Source organism: Limulus polyphemus, unplaced genomic scaffold (assembly GCF_000517525.1).
Source record: "Limulus polyphemus unplaced genomic scaffold, Limulus_polyphemus-2.1.2 Scaffold2, whole genome shotgun sequence".
Lineage (NCBI taxonomy): Eukaryota > Metazoa > Arthropoda > Merostomata > Xiphosura > Limulidae > Limulus > Limulus polyphemus.
The window spans coordinates 3096739-3103184 of record NW_013665612.1 but is presented as its reverse complement, the minus strand read 5'-3'; the positions used below and the strand labels follow the sequence as shown (position 1 = coordinate 3103184).

Genomic DNA, 6446 nt, shown 5'->3' with positions numbered 1-6446 from the left:
AAAGTGTTGTCTAGTATGTCTAAAGGTATAAGTGCAGGCACAAAACCTTACTAACTAATCCTCACTGAACATGATAAAGATTGAAATCTGATTGGACATAGAAGAGAGAAATATTGATCAGATGAATTGAAGACAAGGATTGAACACCTTTCCTACCTGACAGTGTGTTGAGTAAAAAGAATTGGTCTGAGGATGTAGAGAGAATGAGTAAGCGGTCTGTGGTCAAACAGTGTAAATCACTCTGATCGATGATGTCTGTTGGTCAGTAGCCATGAAAAATAACCCAGTAGGTAAAGGTGATACATAGCATATAAAAATCAGGTCACAAACAGGTATAAAGAAAGATCATATAATGCAACCTTAATATACCTGGTAGGTAACTGGAATGGTTATTTGGGACTAAGTACCCAAAACAATGTAAGAACCTGGAGAGTACTGGGAACTCAAAAATATGTAGTCATGATAATTGAACGGTAGTCGATAAGGCCGTCTTAAACAAGGCAATTGTGGAAGATGCAAAAACCTCCGTCAAAGAGCAGGGTCACCAAATGAGTTATGGTTGAGACCACTGATTGAAAAGGGTTCAACCTCCTCTGAATACACCATTGCTGGTATGCATATTATTATTGTTGATAAATGTGCTTGTGGGACTAAGCTGAAACTGAGACTTATACATGCCAACCTTAGAAACTAAACCCTGATGCCATGTGAAAGACAGCATAACCATTATACCAGATGTTTGAGCTTTTGGATAGCCAGGTGTACAATATCAGATCATGGCTGCCTCCATAGAGAGAGCTGAAAAAAAGGAGTGGAAGAATTGGACACACCAGAAGGGAACTGCAGAAGCAGAAACCCAGGTGTAGCAGCCAATTTGGTGCTATCAACAGGATCTGACATTGGGTTGGAACAAATCATATTTCATACCCTGGGTATCATATGAAGTGAAGAGAAGGCTTAGAGTTTAATCCCATCCTGTCCTAATGGAATTCATAAATTGCCAAAGCCCAAAGATGAGTTAATGGAGACCAAATTGCCAGAAGTTGGATGATCCAATGAGAGGCCAACCCACCAATTAGTTGCAAAATGAGAACCAATCCAACAGAACCTTGCAATGCAACATCAATTCTGTTGGGAGGATCTATTTGGATTGAGATAAATGGCCTGCTACCAAAGGCATCACCTGTTGAACATGACAAACTAGAAGGGTGATAAGATAGGACTGGTCCCGAGAAAGGAGGTCCAAAATTTGAAAACAAGGAGCCCTAGATGATGTGCCTTCCTTGATGAAAAACACAAAACACCACCACAGAATTGTTAAAATGAAGCTTGACAATTTACCCTTTAATAAGCCCAGACCATGAAGCACTACCTGTTGAAGAGCATGACAGCCGAAAACACTGTGTAGGGAATCCTCTTCATCTGTGTATAGATTCTGGAATTCCTGACTATTGGTATATGCACCCCATTCCTATAGCAAGGCATTCATGAAGAGATGGAACTCTGGACAAGGTGGCAGTAGAGGAACCCTTATAATAGCAGTGTTCTAACTTAATTTTAAACCCCTCGAGATTGAAGAATGATCCCAACTAAGGAAACTGGGGGAAACCAGTGAATTGGTGTTTATGATCCTTGGTCACATAAAGACTAATAAAAGAATCAGTTGTGGTCTTGTTCCAAAGGCATGTGGGATTCAAGTGGTGCCCACATTCCCAGAAGAGAAAGAACCATCTATGCAGTGGAAGTAGGAGTGGTGAGTATGAGTGTGGCGTCCTATTATATTGTGTTGAACTAGATGGGAGTCAGCTGAGCCCAACTGAGAGACGAGTTGAAAAATCAAAATACCTAGACTGAATACATATTGAACTGGAGCAAGGATAGATGTCTCAGTCCTGAAAGGGAGGCCTGCCTTGGTTATTTCTGAAAGTAGAATCAGGATGTTATAGTCTGACAACTGACAAGATGGTGCCAGCAGTAACCAGTTGTCCATGTTATGGTGTGTGCACAGTACAACGGAATGAAGGGGATGAGAGAAAAAAAACTCATACGATACAGCAGAACCCATGTGAAGCCAATGCGAATCCAAAGGGAAAAAAAAAACCTAGAATGTAGTACTTGAACCTTGTGCACTACCAATGCAGATAGTAGTGGGACATCCCCACTATGGCAAAGAGCAGATAGGAGCTGATTACAACCAACTTGGACATCTACAATCCCAGTCAAAAAAATCAACAGAGATTGAGGAATGAGTAACATGTGAACCTTGGAGAATCTAGGCATTGATATAGACAAGAAATATCAATAAATGGACACCAATCTCCTGTGTCCATAAGCCCAACAACAGACAGGAATAAAAACTCTGAAGAACTAGCACAACTCTCACTACTCCCAGACCAATCAAACACAAATAAACCTAGAAATAAGTTCCAAATCCCAGTAAACCACAGGAGAAGGAAACCCTACAGGTCGGGTGGATAATAGTGGTGAAGATGTGAACTGAATGACTAATTATGACTCAAAGACCTGCAGTGCTCCTGGACCCATGGTTAAGGTTACCACACATCCAGAAATTCTTGGAACCGAGCCCCCACAGCCCTTGAAGGTATACCATAATCACTGATGCCACTGACAATCCAACCAAGCAGTGGAAACTTTAGATATAGACAGAATCTATTCTGGGTACCATCCCTAATTTAACAGTGAAACATTAGAGGGAAGACAGCTAGTCATCACCAACCAATGCCAACTCTTGGGCTACTCATTTACCAGCAAATAGTGGGATTGACCATCACATTATGATGCCCCCATGGCTGAAAGGGCAAGCATGTTTGGTGGGACAGGGATTCAAACCCAAGATTCAAGGATTGCAAGTCAAGCACTCTAACCACCTGCCCATGTCAGGCCAGAAAACTACAGTATAGGGCTAACATACAGTTTAGGCTTCCCATATAACATTTGTTTCTGATAAAGGAAAATTGTTAGAATGTATTGTTTCTCAATACACTACTTGAAACTTGTATGAAGATGCTTGAATTGGATGATTAAAGAGAATGTTAATATATATTGTGCACTTTTCAGTCTCATATTTTAGCTTACATTTTGTGTAAAATATATTGTATAAAAATCAGAATAGTATTAAGTTATGATTAAAGAGAATGAATTAATATGTAATATGTATTTCCTAGTTTGTTACTTTGTTATCATGAAGAATAAAAACATAATGCACCAAAGAAAACAGCTTTGACATGGCTGATGGAAATATATTAAAATGCATTATATATTTCCCATAACTTATTTTGATTTCAAACAATAGTGAATATATAATTATAAAAACTGAATTACATTAAATATTTAAAAACAAAAAGAAAATGATTAAGTTCCTAACATGTTCAACTTATTCACATTTTCTTGTTTTTTAAATATTCTGTACTATTTTGCAGTACATTACTCTGATATATATGAAAGATGAAATGTTAAATTCAAAATAAAAGAAACAAATGAGTCTAGAAGTATGAAGATAAAATGGGTGGGTGAGTAAAGCAGATTGGTTAAGTTACATGAATGGTCAGTTCCTGAAATCAAATAAAATGCATACAATGACAATAACATAACAACACCAAATATGTCACTTACCTTTAGCCAGCACTGGTGAGAAAACAAAGACATGGATAATTCCTTTTAAAACTGTAAGTCAGTGGCTCAAAAAGTTACACAGACATATATGATAAACACATATCCACTGAATAAGAATTATGTTTTACATATTTATATAAAAATTCCATACATAAAATAATGTGCTTTAATTAAATATTTTGAAACAAGTTTCTAGCATATTCGAAGTAAATGGAAACCTATGGTTATTTATGCTAGCAAAATATTTTGGTCCTATTAATTGAAATTAATGTCAATGTTACTTCCTCTCCCCCAAGTCATTTTCATAAGAGCTACAAGCTGTTTGTGATTAACTTTTAACATTATAGAAAATAGGCTTAATCACTAATACTAATAATATTTACTACTAGTACTGGCACTGGTAGAAGCAGGCCATAGCCTAATTGAACAATTATTCAGTGATGCACCAACCTCATGAAAGTTATATCTAATAAATCATTTCATATTTGCTATTCAACAATTCTACTAACTCGATTCTGAGTAAAACTAAAAATGTATGATACAGTCTCATGTTGTAAAATCGTGTTTGAACTTTAAAAATTAAATTCTTAATTATAACAAGAAATATATTGACGTTTATTAATACTAATAGTAATAGTATTACTTTATACTCTTAGTCTTAACATTACAATATGTTTAATACATTTCCTGATTTAGTTTACTTATGGTATCGAACCCAATTTCTTTTATCATATCCTCTGCTAAAAATTAATAAAATTATTACTACAAATTTTGATTTTATTGTAGTTTTAAACATCTCAATAACTATCACTATCATTCTTACGCATTATTTGGCATCGTTAGGCTAGAGCAGTAGAGGGCGTGCCATATATTTCTAACTGTTAATTGTCGAAAAAGGCGAAAGAAAATTTCAAATGTTCACTAATATTAGTCATACAGTAACAAGTCTACGCAAAATAACATTACAGTTATACTGTATCATTTATTCTTTCAAGTTTCAGTTGGGGGAACTAGTACTAGACATTGCTAATGCTAGGCCCAGTAACACTATACACTACAGTTCTTGATTGTTAGTATTACTATTACAACTATGATTAAGTGAGTATTACTATTAAGATTAATTACACTATGCTCACTAATAAAAAAAATACTTATGATATACTACTTACAAAAAACAAAATATTCCGTTCTTTCACCTGCTCCTACATTTTTAAAGATCGAAAACAGGAGTATTGTACATAACCAACTAACACAATTTAAAGTTAGTATCTTGTTTACAAAAATCTTGACACCATCGCCATTAATATGGAATTATACCACTAGAGGGCAAACAAAATTATTTTTAAAAATAAGCGCAAATCTACACAATGGGCCATATGTGCTATACCCACCGCTAGTATCGAAATCCGATTTTTAGCGTTATAAGCCTTCAAATTTACTGCTGAGCCACACATAGCAGGGAAAAAAATGTAAGATAATTAAGTTATTTCAATTTTCTAATCAAATGAATCTATTTTAACTGTAATAAAAATAATGTTGTAGGATATCTTTCCCTAGATTTATATTTTGTCATTTTTTTTTTTTTTTTTTTTGTTACGGGGGTAGTTGGCTAGCGGTGGTTCTAACATCATATGATAAGCTATTAGCTTATAAAGATCCATTCTGTCCATTTACACTCCTTCTTGGGCATTGGACTTGATTTCTGCCCCCCTGAAAATTCATAGCGATTGCAGGTAGCGTCGCTCCATGTTTTGTCTATGCATAGCGCAACTCGTTACATTTTAAATAAGAAATGGGAATTATAATCATTTGTATACGATGTATAATTCTATAGTATTGTATATAAATAATTATTATATATACTGTTTCAGACTTAATTAGGCTCGCTTGTGCTACTTGACATATTCAGCTGATTCGATCTGCAGTGATGGATTGTCGGCTATCCTTGATGTAATATATATAAAGCTTTCATCGTATTTGTTTATGATGTTTTTATATTTAATATTAACTCTTTATATATTCAGTTTGATACTAATTTAGAAGGTTTATTCATTTATTTTTATGTAAAATTGTAGTTTAGAAGTACCGTTAAATGTTTTCTTAAATTTCCGAGCTGGACAATTCTAGCAGAAACTTTCTTGGTTACACGTTTTAATTGATAATGCAAGATTTCTCCCGCTTGCACAGTGGTTAGTTTATGGATTTACAACGCTAAACTCAGGGGTTTGATTCTCATCTGTGGACAAAGCCGATAGCCTCATATGGTTTTGCTATAACACACACATAATACACGATATTCATATGAACCAGCTAGTTTATGTCTTATGTTAGATAATTAGTTAAGAAAATCCCAAACATATTAATTATCATAAATCGCGATTTATAATATATGTTCATATTATTATACATTATTTTCTATTTATTATAATATATAAGTGCATTATATAATTTTATATATTGTATTTGCATAATATGTTGTATATAATTATATTTACATTGCATTTTGTTTTCGAAAAATAATCAAACGTGTTACGTGATGTTGCTGTCATGAACTTGTTGCGTCAGGATTGAACTTGCTTCTACGGTAACTATATGTCATTTCGTCATTTCTACTTATTTCCGTTTTTATCATGAGGTTGCGTTGTCATGTACATTAGCTAATATCATAAAATGGAACACGGTAAAAAAGCAAGAAAAAAAAAGCAAAACAATGCTTCTGTAACAGAAGATTTTAATAGTGAATCTAATCGTTGATTGTTTGTTTTTGAATTTCGCGCAAAGCTACATGAGGGCTATCTACGCTAGCCGTCCCT

At 34.5% G+C, this 6446-nt stretch overlaps 1 protein-coding gene across 1 annotated transcript in view; it reads right to left on the bottom strand.

Moving 5' to 3' along the window:
* LOC106467339 (RING finger and SPRY domain-containing protein 1-like) overlaps positions 1-4929 on the bottom strand; it is a 92822-nt gene extending 87893 nt beyond the window's left edge. The window contains exon 1 of the mRNA XM_013927721.2: positions 4803-4929. The gene's annotated coding sequence lies outside the window, so the exon portion shown is untranslated. The remainder of the gene's footprint in view (positions 1-4802) is intronic.
* Between the last annotated feature and the right edge of the window lie 1517 nt (positions 4930-6446).